This window comes from Vicugna pacos, chromosome 18 (genome assembly GCF_048564905.1).
Source record: "Vicugna pacos chromosome 18, VicPac4, whole genome shotgun sequence".
Lineage (NCBI taxonomy): Eukaryota > Metazoa > Chordata > Mammalia > Artiodactyla > Camelidae > Vicugna > Vicugna pacos.
Window position 1 is genome coordinate 6,602,892 of NC_133004.1, and position 16,598 is coordinate 6,619,489.

The 16,598-nt window shown below is 40.1% G+C and overlaps 2 protein-coding genes across 2 annotated transcripts in view; both read left to right on the forward strand.

Annotated features, from left to right (window-relative positions):
• Positions 1–16,598, forward strand: part of LOC140686882 (trafficking protein particle complex subunit 9-like) — a 592,436-nt gene that overhangs the window by 377,205 nt on the left and 198,633 nt on the right. The window lies entirely within an intron of this gene.
• Positions 12,077–16,598, forward strand: part of LOC140686901 (trafficking protein particle complex subunit 9-like) — a 548,774-nt gene continuing 544,252 nt past the window's right edge. Inside the window, exon 1 of the mRNA XM_072942052.1 lies at positions 12,077–12,184. The gene's annotated coding sequence lies outside the window, so the exon portion shown is untranslated. The remainder of the gene's footprint in view (positions 12,185–16,598) is intronic.

Genomic DNA, 16,598 nt, shown 5'->3' on the forward strand with positions numbered 1-16,598 from the left:
TCAATCGCAAAACAGCAGAAATACAGACGTCCTTTAATGCCGATGTGACCTGGAGCAGGTTTAGTTTCTGTACCTCAGTGACCTTATCTGCGTGTGGGGAAGATGATAACAGTGCTTCCCTCAGAGGGGCTGGTGAGAGGAGACTGAGAAGCACAAATGGAAGACTTACACGAGATGCTCATGAATGACAAAATTTAGTGCTCTCAGCCTGGTGAGGCCTCAGGGGCAGAGATGTCAGAACAGAGCAGTCCTAGCCGGAGTTCGATCCGCATTGGCAGGTTTTATGATCACTATCACCACTGTGGGTTATCAGGTAGTTTTAAGACTTGGTAATATGAATTCATGAATAATGTTAAAGACTAGACAACTCAGATCCGGTTGACATAGTTCTCAAGATTTCCTGTGAGAAATGGATATTTTTTCCCCATCTTAAATCTGAGTGGATTCTCTAAAAAAATTCTGTAGTCCTCCATCTTTTTCCTTTAATTCTCCTTTTTTTTAAATAAAAGTTTTTAAATGGAGTTACTGGGGACTGAACTGAGGGCCTCATGCGTGCTGAGCACATACTCTCTCAACTGAGGTATACTCTCCCCCATAATTTTTTTAAACTTTACTTTCTTAGTATTCAGAGGTTAGAGGCCTCTAATTCTTTTTGGAGACTTGTCCATAAACCGGTAAATCTAAAATTAATGGACAAAATTTGGTTTATTAAAAAAATCATTAGAACTTTTATCAATCCATTCAAAAGGAAATGCTTATTGAGTTAAAATGTTTCTCCTTTATGGTGATTTCTAATTTTTGGTCTAGCTTAACTTATTAAAAGTAATCCTCATCATCATAATGACCAAGCTTGCTGTGAGTGGACACCTACCAAAGGCTAAACTGTTTTTCTCATGTTTTACTTCAAAGCAGGTGTTTGACGGTAGGTATCAATGTCTCCTTTTTGCAGCTGAGGGATTGAGAGGTGGGCAGCTTGTCCCAAATCAAACGCAGCTGGCGGTGCCTAGCTCGGTGCTGGAACCCAGGCTGCACAGGATGCATTCTCAATTTCTCCTTTGATCAGCCTCCCGTTGAGTGGTTTCCCGAACTCCTGTGAGTCCATAAATGACCGATTTTGGCGATCTCAGCCTGATGAGGCCTTCAAAGGAGAGACACCAGTGAGAATGTGAGACAGAGTGGCATAAATTAAAATTGTACATTTTCACAAATGTTGCATTCTCAGGTAATGACTTAAATAGTTTATGTTTTCTTTATATTAGTGCTATGTAAGAACTAAAAACAAAACATTAAAAATGATTATAGTGCAAAATAGGAATGGGCTTTGAAAGTCCAATCATTGCTAATGATGTTGCTTGTTTTTCTCTAGTGGTGCTTATTGACAGAATAATTTACAATGACTGAATTTGTTTTATGTATGTAGTCTTAGTATGGAGGAAAAGTTTGTCAGTGCGTATTGAAAGTAAAATCTTTACTCTTTTCTTTCCTGATGATAAATATGTACGTTGTTTCCATGGCTTAAGTATATTTCCTCATTTGTGAAATTTGAGTGATGCCGTTTACCATGTCTGACTGTGAGAGGTAGACGCCTTGTATACAAAGCATCCAAGAGCTGCTTAGTAAAAATGTGCTGTCACAATGACAGATAGTTTAGAAGGATCAACTGTGAATACTAAAGAGGGTGGCTTGTTTCTGATGCATATTCAATATGGATATATATGTATATGGCTTAAAGTAACAAGGATTCAGGGTTTTGTGTGTGTGTGTGCGTGCAGTATGAAGTTTTAATGAAATCTGTATCATTCTATTGAGACAGGGACTAGTTAAATTGACTTAAGCAGACGACCTTGAAGATTATTTACACAGAATGTGTATTGTTACAACTCAGTGTTCATGCTGCCGTGTAACTATACACTCAGACATTTAAATTCGTAGGACTCTGACCAGAAGCATTAAGTTTAGAAAAATCCACATTGATCATTTTCAGGGAATAAGCTTCTCTCTTTTGTGATTAAAGAAAATTTTGATTTATTTTTCTGCACTCTTAATAGGTTTTAAAATATCAAAACATTGATTTGACATGTCAGCTTTTTTAATAGAAAAAAGCTCATGCTGTTTTAATATGTAAATAAATGTTTTTGTATTTCAATACACTTCTATGATTTCCTGGCTCTTTGAGAAGTATTTTGCAAGATACTTAGATTACCTCCTGTTGGAAAAATACAGACATGACTTTTATGAATATAGGCCTAGTACAGGTCTGTTGGTTTTTGCTACAGTGCAAGACATGAGGACTAGGAGAGCAGTATGTGCTACATAAGCTTTTAGTTATCTGATTCTTGTTTCTGATCCACAGGCAATTTTTGTGTTGCACCTTTCCAGGCAACCAGGAAGGCCTTTTAAGCCATAGGTGGCGCTGTTGCACCTTCTTACAGTCTTAACTTTCCTGTTTGTAAAGGAAGTCTTAAACAACGCTTTTTTTTTTTTTTTTGATTCCTTTGCTTAGTGCTTCAGGGTAGCACAATGTCCATTATGTCTGACTACCTGGAAATATTATTCTGCTTATGTCTTAGTTTTATTCTATCATCTCACTGTGAACATTTCAGACTTCCTGTGCAAACAGTTGCAACATCGGACTTTTCTTGCAGTGTTAGAAACCAGTGAGCCGGGATTTTATAAAAGAGCTAGAAGCGGCCTCTGGAGCACCTTAAAGCTGAAAAGTGTACTGAGTTCCCTAAGTATTATCCCCACCGCTGTGTGTCAATGGGTGGTAGGAGATTTGGTACATATACAAAGGGGTGTGGTGTTTTGACTTGGGTTTGCGTGCACGCGCTGCCACTGAGCTACGTGATCCTGAGTCAGTTCTTTCTGAGTTTTTCCCTCGTCTGTGAGATGGGGACACTCATTTCTGCTTTGTAGAATTGTGAGAATTAGAAATTATGTAAAGTGTTTAGCACAGTGTGTATGACAAGAGGGCTCATAATCTTAACTGCTGTTTGGTGTGAAGCCATCATTTGATAGTCTTTGGCAATTACTGAGAAACAGGAAAATAAGAAAAGCTGGTTTTATGATGAAAGATATTTGAGGAGGTTCCATAGTTCCTATACACATAATTTAGCATCAGCAGAGTCAGGACAGTTAGACAGTCGCCCTGAACCAATGTTAAGCCACAGAATTTTTGTTACTTCATATATGTTGGGGCTTAAGGGGACCCAATACTTATACACATGTTGTGTCCAGCAGCCAACTGAGAGATGACTAAGAAGAACAGGCAGGCGATAAATGTCTCCTTTATTACTGATGAAGCCACGTTCTCCATGAAATTCAGGGCTGTGGGAGAGTGAGTGTCATGACACTATGTCCCAGAATTAGAGACTTACGCAGTCCCAGGTAACTCTGGGCCACAGCGAGCATTCCCTTGAGAGATTCTGACCCATAATGCACAGGACTGTCTTGCCATGGAACTGAGCATCCCGGCTGCTTCCTAAGGGTGGCCAACACTGGAGGGGAAGGAAAGCTTTCATATGCCCTGCTTGTCTCCCCGGACTCACACCTCAATCTGTTAGTGTGAGGAGGGCTAGCCGTGGGCCAGTGGTCAGGGGTGTGAAGGGAGAAGCAGTCTCCCATGGACCAGAGGAGTGGGGAGGAGGGAATCCCCCCTCAGTTTAAACAGGTGGTGGCTTGAAACAGAAGGGTGCTCCTCAAGAGTTTATAAGAGGGGAAATAAGGATTTCCTTTGGGACTCAGAATAGTCATGAAACACAGAAGATGATTAGATGGGAGACTTGTAAATCACTTTCTTATTAAATTGAAATTTGTTGGGCACCAAAAATGTGCTACATTCTTTTCTGAGAGTTTTACAGAAATGAATCCTCCAATTTTCACAACAAGTGAGTAAGAAAGATTTGATTGTTATCCCAGGTTTACAGTGTGGAAATTGAGGCACACAGAGGGTAAGTAATTTGGCCAAGGTAACAGAGCTAGTAAGTGGCAGAGCTGGGATTTAAATCCTGGCTATCTGGTTTCCAGGCTCCCAGGGATGGGCTTTGGGTGTTTACAGGTATCTGCATCCCTGGATCTCTGTACCTCTGCATCAGTTAGACCAGAAAGGACAGGGAAAGTGGAGTTATACAGGTGCTCACTGTCGTGTCTCAGCCACTGTCCATGGAGTGTGCCCCGTGATTGGCATTAATTGTTTTCCAGGCAGTAGATCTGTTCTTATAACAGAAATTTAGTCCATTGAGTTAATCTAGAAACCCTTCCTGCTCTGCTTCTGTCCACGCTTGCCATGTGACTGCCTGCCCGAGATTGGGCCGTGGAGGAGACTCTGTACTCATGGTTGAACTCTGATATTTCAATCTGGTTTGTAGTTTCACATCTCCTGTTACATTAATAAATTAAATTTCTGGTTTTCTTGCATCAGTGTGTCATAAGTTTGCTTAATGTGAAACCAGTCCATGGGAGCCCAGGGGTGCTGAGGGTATAATTTCTGAGCATGTGGCATTTCTACCCGTGCAGAAATGGCTGGAGGATGTCCACCTTCCTCACTGATTTCTCCCAGCAGCAGGGTCCTCTCCCACCCCCGGATGTGAGGATGGGATCTCTCTGAGTAGGCCATTCAGAGGCCGATCCACCAATCAGATGAAGTACCTGGAAGTGGGTTTAATAGAAGAAAAGGGCTTCCAGGTAGTCCGATGGGCTGTTTGAGTCCGTTTGGTGAAAAGATGTCCACTGTCTGTGGTTGAGCTGCTTCTTTGCTGTTTAAAAGTCTGTATTACATTAAGGGATTTTAAAAAGCAGAAAGGTGTGATTTCAGGTGGTACATCCGCACCGGTGAGTAGTGCTGGATGACCGCCTGTGTGAGGAATAGACAGTCTTACAAACTTCATAAAACAGCTTTTAAAGCTCTTCCATCTGAGTGCACTTCGTTTGGGGTCCAGTTCATGACTGGTCGCGCTGAGAGGGCACGTAACTGATGATGGCAGAAAGGACACGGAGGCATCAAAAAGGTCCCAGACATGTTCTGTGTTTAGAGGATGGGGCACAGAGTAATATATTTGAGCTGGTTTTTCATTGAACACTTTTGAGTATTTTCTAGGACTCCCCAATCCCCCATGGTTCCATGCAGCTGGGTGTCCCCTCAGTGCAGCTCTGTCAGCGCTTGCCCTGGGCTGACGCGGTGTCACGGGGAGCAGGACGGTCAGTGTCCCCGGCTCCTCCGAGCTCCGTCTCCTCATCCGCAGAGCCGGGTTTCTCATCCGTGTCTGCTTAGTAGGATTGCTGAGAATCACACGTGATGGTTGTCAGGTGTGATTTGTGGTTGTCTCTGTGATTGGCGTATAGTCAATATTTGATAGAAACACTTGTTTTTTATTACAATTGTGGCTCCTAGATTGCAGTGGTTTTTAGTCTGCATTTATTTTTTTATACAAATTTATTCTTATTTTTAAGTAAGCACTTGTATTTATTTATTTTCATGAAGGTACAGGGGATTGAAGCCAGGAACATGTGCGTGCACAACAGGTGCTCTACAATGGAGTAATACCCACCCTCCTTGTCTGCACTTAAAAATAAATATTTCAATGCACAAAATATTTCTTAAACACCATCATGGGTCCTATTTTCTGCATAGACAATTGAATACATATGCCATCTCAATAAGAATACATGTCATAGGGACATACCTTTCTAAATCTGTTTCCGTGTTTTAAAACGATCATAGCTAGTGAAAAACACGAGTCTTGGATCCACTACTTCTTAGGGTCTGCTTTGCCATCATGGGGAATTACATTCTACAGAGAAGGCTAATTGGATCTCATTGATATTTGGATGATTTTGCAATGTTCAAGGCTTTCAAAAGCTGACCGTTTTGTATTTTAAACTAACTACAAAGTTATCTTCTAGAAGTTGTAAGTCCTTAGCTTGTGAAGTGCCCAGTAATTCAGTTTGTATATGTCTGTGTCTCTGTGAACGTGTATGTGTGTGATTTCAGGAATGTAGCAATAAGTTCCATATAGCCTTCTGAAATCTTTCTCCTCCAGTTCAAGGTGTAGGTATATATTTACACAAATAAATTGATACTCTTTTGTGATTTGGCATATTGGTGGGAATAAGAGGTTCTCATAATTGTTTCAGAAGGGTTGGGGAGCATGAGCTTAGAAAATGGGAGGAGATAGAGGCAGGGAGGTTCTTTAAACTTTGTGCAAGATGAGAAACAGTAGCTTTTCTTTTTTCTTCTAAAGCAAACTGGCACTGAATTGTAACATACTAATACTCAGAATTGCTTTTCTGATCAGAGGCAAGTGCCTCAGATTTTTCAAGGCAACATGAATGATGAAATGTGTTTTAGCAGTTATCTTTAAAAGTAGTTTTATTTTTCAAGTATAAGTCTATAGACTGTTCTTTTTTTCCAGCTGTACAAGAATTTCTCATTGATCCAGGTACGTGATCAATGTGTTTAGTTTCTTTGGGTTATTTATTTTTTTTAAGTGCTTGATTCATTCTGGTGTGAATGAATGTTTAAAATTTCTGGATTTTGATCTTTAAAACTTGCTGATTTATCAGAACTGCAAAAAACCTGATGTTTGTTCCTTGTTTGGTGGGGCAACCTATTGATTTATGTTGTCTGTTATAGAGGGAAATTCTTCCTCTAGCCTGTAGATAATTAAGTGAATGGTTTGCAGTGTGCCTTAAAAATTATTTGAATGCATTGAGCATGTTTGTCCAGTGAATTTTGGATTGAGTCATAATAATGACTTTGCTTTGATTCTGTGGCTTTTGTCCTCTCCACAAGAATTTGAATTCTCTGTTGCATTTTGTATTCGTGTTCTTAACAGGGGAAGGAATTTTGCATTTTTTACAGAGGTGGGTTTTCCTATCCCCTCTGAATTCCTTCTGTAATTGATACAGCGAAAATCTGTTATTGCAGTGCTTAATTATTTCATAAAAAATTTTTTGGCTTAATCAGAAACAATGACAAAGAATGATAATAAAAAATACGAAAACCTTCCTTCCTTTGAAGAATAGAAATGAGGTGGTCAGGCTCACGCATGCTTTGTACCTGACACACTTACTCTCATGTCATTGTGTATCATGATTCGGAGATGGAGTTGCTTCAGGTTTATAGATTTTTGTTTTAACATTTGTGTTGAATTCATTCTCTAGGCATGATGATTCCTGTTGCCTTTGTGGAAAGTGTAGATGAAGGGAAACAAATGCTTTGTTTTGTTTTCAGGAGGCCTGAGATGCTGATGAGAAAAGAGTAGAGGGTGGGCTGAGGAAAATAGTGACAGACCCTCACCTCCAGGCTGAAATTGATGAACAAAGAAATCAATTAAGTGTATTGGTATTTGACTAATAGAAGTCAGACAGCCCAGACTGTCTAGTTATGCCCAAAGGAAAGTACTGAATTCACCTGCAGAATTAGGTGCTTTACCATGTAGAAGCAGCTTAGAGCAATCAGAAAAATCAGTCTTATGATGAGATATAAAAAGAATATAATATCTTTTATTTCTGAAACTTTTCTACATTAAGTTGTGTAGAGCTAAAATTAAGTTTCAAGCACCAGGAGTTAAGAGTTTAGGTGGTTCTGTGGGATCGTTATTCAGGGATGTGTCTAGACCCTGCTGGAGTGGCCGAAGCTGGCAGGAAAAGATCCAGAGCCAGGATTTTTCATCCTAGGATGTCCTCCATAATGGTTCCATGTGGGAGCCCATGATTGAGTTAACAAGTTGTAACACATCCCAGCTGCCTGTCAACTTTAAGAAGAAAAAGTGTGCTTATTAACTGCTTTAAAGCAAACACCTGTGCATCCTCACTCCTGTCTCCTTGCCATAAAAAGCAGAGACAATGCCTTGCTTGCATATTTGAGGTTATAGATAGCACACTGCTTATTGCACAGCAATGACCCAGGCCCTCATCTATAAACGCCAGGCCTGCGTGGTGTTAGATAGTCTATTATCCCCAAAACAGGGACCAGGCTGGTCTGGTGGTCTGCTTTGTAATGAACATGTCTAAAAAATGTATCTTGTTCCCCTCAGCCCATGACTTCCCTAAAGGTAAACTAAGCCTTAGTACTCATGGTGGAGTCTACAATCTCTGTCTCATCCCTTCTTTCCCCAAGTTCCTGCCTACTATCTCACAACTGTTATTGACTTTTTACTTTGATTATACACAATAAATATGGGAGCATTTGAGAGACTCGTGGATTTGGCTCCCTAATCCCTCTCGCTTTCTTTCCTTTTTCCGCAGTCTTGAGAAATTCATTCCGTGTCGGTAAGACTTCCGCCAGCCAGAACCCACAGTTCCAGGTGAGAAGGATGCAGGCTTTATCCCTCCTACCCGAGGGAGAGAGAGGAGATAATTGAGATATGCTCCCCTGTGGTCCCTTCCTGCCCCAGGGCCACTCCAGTTCACCTGCAGCCTTCTGGCCTCTGCTCACAGGGCCTCTGTCCCAGGATTGACCGCAGCCTTTTATTCCCTTGTCAACATTCCCTGTGCCTTTCAGAGGTTGCTCTCTTCTCTGCAATTCAACCCTGGCAGATGTGATGGTGGTCAGCGTGCTGATGGGCAGTTACTTGGGGACTCCCAGGAGCCATGCTGATTCTCCTGAGTCATTCGGGGTTACAGAACTGTCAAGCACTGCAGGAAGCCCATTCACGTGAGCTCAACACAGCATTACATCACTTTCATTTTATTTTTGAATTTTCAGTGGAGAAATTATTTGTAGCACACTGTTCCAGATTTTAGGCCGCCTGCTTTCCTCACCACCATTTCCTTGTTGGCTCTGGTGCTTGTTTTAAGAACCAGGTTTCTTCTCTGGTCATTTGTAGCAGCTGGGCTTGCCGAATCCTTGATTTGCATTTGAAGCAGAATGCTTCTTCGTGATGTCAAACTGATTTTCCTTGTCATGTCTGAATATTTCTTGTACACTCAGCAACAGTTTCAAGTGAAATGCTCTTGTCCAATTTCGGTTAACTAATATTTGCTGATCTCCTGCTTTCATGCTGAGGGCAGTTTCTTCTTCCTGTAATAAATGTTAGCAATTTGCATTTACTATGGAAGGTACTAATCCGAGGTGCTTTTGTTCTTAACAGTTTTAATACAAATCACCCATTAAAATGTACAGCGGATTTTACTCTACGCCCAGAAATGTGCATCCCAGTCAATCTTAGAATATTTTCTTCCCCCCAACAGGAAACCCAGTACGCATAAGCAGACATTATCAACTTCCCCATCCTCCCCAAGCCCCAGGGAGCCACTCTTCTGTCTCTGTGGATTTGCCTGTGCTGAAAATTTCATGCAAATCGAGTCACTTCATGTAAGTGGAACCGTCTATTTTGACTGACTTCTTTCACATTGAGTAACGTTTTCAATGTTTGTCCACGTTGTGGCCTGGGTCAGTACTCTATGCTTTGCTATTGCTGAATAATATTTCACTGTATGGCTGGGCCCCTTTGTTTACCCATTCATCACGTGATAGACATTTGGGTTGTTTCTGTTTTTTGGCTCTGAAAATTAATGGCGAAAAGTAATGGTGAATATTCCTGTAGGAGTTTTTATGTTAACATTTGTTTTCAGTTCTCTTACTTGTGTGCCCAGGAAGCAGAATTGCTGGATCATTCAGAAGCCAAATGTTCAACTCTCTGAGGACGTGCCAGGATGTTTTCCAAAGTGGTCACGCTGTGTTACATCCTCACCAGCAATGGCTGCGGGCTCCGCTTCCTCTGTGTCCTCATTAGTGCTTGTTAATCTTTTTTTGATTTTAACCTATTGTAGTGAATGTGAAGCGGTTTCTCCTAGTTGTTTTGACTTGATTTCCTTTAGAGCTAATGTTATTGAACACCGTTTCATTGTGCTTATTGGCCATTTGTATATTTTCCTTGAAAAATATCTTTTCAGATTCTTTTTTCATTTTTTAATTGAGTTGCCTTTTTATTGTTGAGCTGTGGAATTTTTTTTTTGATACACAAATTCCTTATCAGATAAATGATTTGAAAAAATTTTCTCCTGAGTGTTGTTTTTTCACTTTCTGGATGGTGTTTTTTGAAGCAAAGTTTTAAAGTTTAATGAACTCCAATTTATCTCTGTTTTCATTTTTCCTTGTGCTTTTGGGGTAATATTTAATATCTGATGTATTTTATTAAAACTTGTATATATAAAATAACTTAATTCTTAGGACCGTTCTAGGAGATGGGTGTGGTTGTTGTCCCCAGTCTATGCATCGGAGACTGAGATGCAGAGAATTTGACTGACATATTAGTGTCAAAGCTACCCAGTGCTGTGGGAATTCAGACCCTCATGTTTTTCCCTAGCATCTGAGCTCAACACCACCATGCTCCAATCTTTCCAGGAAACGTTAATGAAAAAATCTTTACTTTTTTGATTTCTTGTTAGATTTTTTTCTTATTGGGGACCTCAAATTCTCATTTTCTTTTCGGATATCAGTGTCGATTTATTTTAGGTCTCATGTAGGGAGAAGCATTGCTATCAGTTAACTTCTTTATTACTCACTCTCCAGTGATGATTGTTGCTAGTTGACCTAATCAAGTCATGCTTAAGTCTTTCCTGCTCATGACACTAACAGCAGAGTCATGACTTATAGAATGCTCAAAGAAGAAAGTACTTGATTGATTTTATTTTGCCAACCAATCAAACCAATCAAATAAAACCCTGGTGTTGACACAGACTATAAGCCCTCCAAAATAGGGTCACTGTCTTCATTGTGTTTCATTTGTTGGGTCACAGTGTCTGGATAGTGCCTTGCTGTCCAGCAGTTTTGTGAGGATACGGTGCTCGTGAATCATTGTAAGGACAGAATTTTGACAACAGACTGTGTTGTTGATTTCACGACGGAAAAGGTAATATAGAATTACTGTTCAGATCTGTTTTAAAATTAAGCTTTGAATTTTGAGAATAGTTCAAGAAGCCATACAAAGCTCTTTTTCACTAATTTTAGATCTATCTTAGACACATTATGTTTACATAGCAGAGTAACTTATCAAGTAGATTTGACAAAGGAGTGTTATATTGATTATTTGTTTTAGTTGAAATATTCTACCAGGGATAAAGTCATAAGTGCCCATAAATGAACAAATATATTTGTATTTAAATGCAACATGGGAGCAGACTACATATGTTTCTATATAATATATATGACTGTGTGTTTTAATCTTTCTGTCAGTGTTTTAATAGTTTTTCAGCAATTTTGTAACTTTAGAATTCTTCTAAAAAAATCACCCCCAATTCTAGTGCAGTTTGTACTGTGTATCCTGTCTTATGCATGGGATTCCACTGTCCCCTCAGTGAGGAATTTCCTCTCCTATTGTGTTAGGAGCAGAGTTAAAGGAACTGTGATTTCTAGGCCTTTGCTCTCCATGTGTTTGCAGTTGGCTCTCAGTCACGATTTTCCCTTTCCAGAGTTTTCATTGTTAAATTAGAATTTCTGAAAATAACTATTAATATGTTGCATTGGTCTCCCTAGAAACTTGACGTCTTTGTGCTTTTCAGCTTTCAATTTATGAAAAATGCAAATGCACTCTTGTTTTTAAGTTGTCCTTTTTCAATAGATATTTATCTCTTAATTGATAGAATAATTTTTCCCAATGAATGAATTGGTGTGCATGTTTTAAAGGATAACTTACTTTTTATTTTTCTTATTGTAACAGTAATATTCATTGTAGAGAATTTAGTAAATAAGGATTAACACAGTAATAACTTCACAATGGCCTCTAATCTCACCTGGAGATACAGTTGTAAGGTTTGAAATTGAGAATTATAAGTCCTCTCAAATTTTTCTTTTTCAAGTACGTATATGTTACTGAGATCCTCGAATTCCCATATGAATTGTAGCAGCAGATAGTCAGTTTCTGCAGAGGAGCCCGCTGGGATTGTGATCGAGACCACGTTGAATATACGGATCGCTCTGGGGAGCACTGCCATTCCAAGAGCACTTTCTTTTGATAGGGGAATGTGTGTGGAGTGTCTGTCCTGGTATTTAGGTCTTCTTTAACTTTTTTTTCAACAATGCTTTGAGTTTACAGAGTATTATTTTACTTTAATTATCTTTGCCTTTATATTGAGGACAAGTGTGCAAGGTACCGGGATCAGAAGTGTATTTGAGCCCCACATCTTGCTGCCACCATGGACGCTGCGCTCTTGCTTCACCCGCTGTACAATCTTGCACAGAGTACGACCTCAGTAACTCTCTCTTGAATGAATGATTATATGATTGTTGGATGATGCTTGAGAGTCCTTGTGATGATTTTTTTCCCCAGCCTTTCCCCAGTTCTTAACTATGCCCTTTCTCTTCCTAAACTCCAGCCTGGGTTTCAGCCTGCCTGTGGCATTGATTTTCCTTGTCTGTGGACTCTTCCTTTCACTGGTTCCCGATAATGTTACATGTGGGCTGTGGAAACTTGCTAGATGTCAAGAAAGAGCTAATCCATTGTAGGCCAGTATTTTTAGAGTTTGTTATTGTTTTATTGATTGAAATTAAATGAGGCTGCCCCCTGAGCCCTCCCGTGAGCACTTTTGACCTTCCTACAGCTGATACTGCTCTAGTTGCTGCATGTGCCCTTTCCCCAGCCTTGATTTTGTAATTGAATAAGTCACCATCACTGGAGCCCTCTCTTTAAAAGATAAAGAGAACATTTGCTCCTTTTCCCTGTTTGGGGACTTCAATGAGATGAGATCCCAGATAAAGAATGGAGCCCCACCTCTTTCTGACCCCCGCTGTTTCCGTTCCTTTCTTCAGGGGAAAAGAGTACAATTCAACAGTATAAAGATTGATTGTGAGCTAATGAGATAGACAAGACAACCGATCATTTATTAAATAACCTTTCATGATAGAAACAAATGTATTATACACACAAACAGCACATAAAGCACTGTAGTACCATGGTTACAATCGTGGGTCCGAGTTCGTGTCCTGCTCTGGAGAGACCAGTCCTGTGAGATGGAGAACTGGTAAGTCGGCTTAGCCTCTCCAGAACTGGTTTTCTGTCCTGCAGAGACGGGGCTTGCTAGGCGTCCCCCCCGTAGAGGTGCTGTGGGGTGTAAATGACGCACGTGGGCAGCCTGAGCACAGCTGCTCATTCCTCGTAAGTGCAGGGTAGCATAGCTTTTGCGGTGATGGCTTTATGACCGCCCCATGTAGACTGTCAGTGCTCTGAAGGGATGCCTTGTGGTTTGGAGATGGGATTCTCACTTCTGTAAATACCCAAGTATAATGTTATTGGGTCCTGCTGATTTCAGTCTATTCTTTAGAAAGTACATATTGTAGATATATTTTTCAAGCATGCGTGCTTTTTTTCTTTTACTATTTAAAGTTCTACCCTCTCATCTCTTGGTGTTACTTTTCATGGAATCCAGGAAACAGTCCTAAGCTACCTGCCTCTTCACACTTTTCCGTGGTGGTTTCCTTCCCTGATTAGAAGAGGGTTTTGCATAGGAAATTTTATTTGTTCCCCTTTTCTTGGAGTCTCTCTCTCTGTCTGCCCATCTCTCACCTCTCAATCTGTCCGTTTCTCAACCCACTGCTTCTTCTGACATGTTCCAAAACGCATTTCAGGTAGCTTACAGAAGAACAGATACCAAATAAACAGGTGAGAAAATGGGGCCCAGTTCAGACAGTGAGGCTAGGAGGCGAGCCTGTGTGAGGGTTGCAGGCGTGAGACACATGCCTCTGCCATGTGACTTATAAGATCGACAGCAGCAGTGTGCTTCAAGCTCCCAGCAGACACAGGGAAGCAGGATTTGAGGGAGATGCTTACTGGCTGTGAAATAAATAAGTGACTTAGGAGAAGCCCAGCCTTTCCAGCTACTAAGGCTTAGGAGAATATTTTGAGTGTCTTCCAAAATCAGAGTATGGCATCTTTTCTTTTTTCAGAGTTCTATGTATAGTTGGTTACATTCTATACCTGGAAATTTCTCCAAAACTGCTTCCCACGTGAGTCCCATGGCTCGGGGATTGGGTGGTTCTGCTCATTGATGGGGGTTGGCCAGAAACAGAAAATGAGAGCCTCAAAGGGGCCTGGGATTTGTCAGTTATGTTTTGTCAGTGCTGTAGGGTTCAAGAAATGCTTTCACCGTTTCTCTCCATCTGAGGCGGCAGCGTAATCTCTTACCAGCATCAGGAGCTCAGGGCCACGGGATGGTGGGGGCTGACTGCACTGCCGTCAAGACAGCTGAGCTAGTCACTGCAGGTGTGGTTCTTTTACATACTGCATTTCATGTTCTTTACTAGAATGTTTCAACAGGGAGTTAATTAACTGAGTTAATTAACATTTAATAAATATGATGCTTTGTTGAAAAGACAGTTATAGGCAGAATATAAGCTGTGAAGTCTTTAAAAACGGTTTCATTACTGAAATTTCATTTGGGGAGATACACGGTTTATCTTATATATGGCTCTCTTTTAAAGTAACAAAGAAACAAGACAGAAAAGGCAGAGGATGATTTCTGTTCTTCCTCTCGGCTTGCAGGTGCCCTCACCCCCAGTAGCATCAATCAAGACACCAGCACTGACACTGGCCGTGCTCAGAACTGCCTCAGCCCTGAAGACACTGCTGACAAATGGAAGGGGGCCACGCCCTGTTACAGCAGGTGCTCTCACTTTGTGGGTCCTTATGTAACTGCGTGGTGTTAATCAGGATCGCCCGTCCTACATTGTGTGATGCTGCTGCTTTGTCTCCTAGTTACTTGTTTCTCTAAGTATTCTTGTATTATTCTCCAATGCATAGTACTACACACCTACAAATGCTTTTTTCAGATGAAAAAGAATGTGCATTTAAAATAATAACTCTGAAAAAGGGGGCAAAAGAGGCTATCCTTGTCCCGCTATTCAAAGATAATAATTAACACGTTAACGTATATTTTCATCAGTGTGGATCACCTCTGTCATAAAAAACCAGAGAGCACTCTGTGACTGTTTACTGTGTGGACACCTCCATTTTCCATTTGGCTTTTTATATGTTTTTCTACAATATTCTATCTCCTCTGGCATGATTTTTGATGACCAGTATAGCATTCTGTCTTGTGGAGGCATTGTCCATTTTACTTCGGACTTAAATAAACTTTTAAATTCCAAGTATACTTAACTGAAATACTGAAAAGAGAACTGTGGTGGTAGAGGAAGACCCTACCTCCCTTCCCCTTATTTCCGAAGAGTAAAAACTGTTGAAACTTTGATATATATGTTTCATGACCTTTATGCCTATGACATACATATATACACACATATGAGAATTCCATGTATACGTGTGTGTATATATGCTTTATTTAAAAATGAGACCATACTATATGTTTTTCTGCAGCTCGCTTTAATCACTCAGGTGTATATCATAGACGTCCTCCCACTCCAGACTCACACGGTCCTTTCAGATAGAGTGGAGGGGTCTCCTGATTTGCGGGTGTGGTCTCTTTCCCACGCACACCTTTGGTGAGAGAATGCTGTGGACAAGGCCCTGGACCACGGCGAAACGCCGGCTCCCTCATTGCTCGCAGCTCGTCGTGATTTACCGCATCATTGTCTTGATGGTGGACAGTTAAGTTTTCTCCATTTTCCACTGTCAGAAAGGATATTTGACTGGCATCCTTCTTGTACAGACATTCCTGTGATCTTTTATGAGTATTCCTTTAGTTAAGGCTTCTGGAAATTTAGTCCCTGGATGTGACATTTACATTCATCACAGACTCCATTCAAGTAACTCTAGAAATTCCTTCCATAGGGGAATGAAAAGATGCACAATTACTTATGTAACCAATTCTCTATTGCTGGATATGATTTCACTTCAGTTTTTATTCCCACCATTGTAAACAGTGCTGTGTAAATGCCCTGATGGGTACATCTTTTTGGACTAAATTTGTTTTTTCCTAAAGGAAATGATTCGTAGAAGTGGTGTTGAGTCAGTGTGTACGTACGTTTTTCAGAGTTTACATATCCATTAACATGTCATCCTCTGAAAATGTCGCTCATGGTTTCTTCTCCCACAGATGGACACTAGATAGAATATCTTTTAAAAATATTTGCCAATATGATGAGCAAAAGTGCTTTTTCATTGTTTTAGTTTGCATTTGATGACCAGTGAGGTATTGAGCATTTTTCACTCATTAGCCATTTGACTTTTAAAATGAATGATTCCTTTTATCCTTTGCACACATTTAATTGGGGGAGCTTCTTGTTGCTTTGTGACAGCTCTTTGTATGTTATGAACATTAACTTCTTGTCTTCAACAACATGTATCACAGAGCTTTTTCTTGTCATTTCTTGCCTTTCATTTTGTTTAGGAGGATTTTAATTTTGGTAGTGTCTCAAAATATTCTTATGATAATAAATGTATTCCTTATGTGTTTTATCTTTGAAATTATTCTTAAAAATAATTTCTTATACTGGAATAAATCTCCTCTGTAGGTTTTTTTAATCTCTAAGATGGAGATGATAATAGTACTTGTTAATGTAAGGGTAAGTTGAGTTAATAAGAGCAAAGTGTTGTATTTGCTGTTATTAGTACTTTTTTATATTTACATCACTGTCTGTAAATTATCTTGTGGTCCTTATGAGAGGAATAGTATTTATTCTTTCTAGGTGATTGTCTGATTGT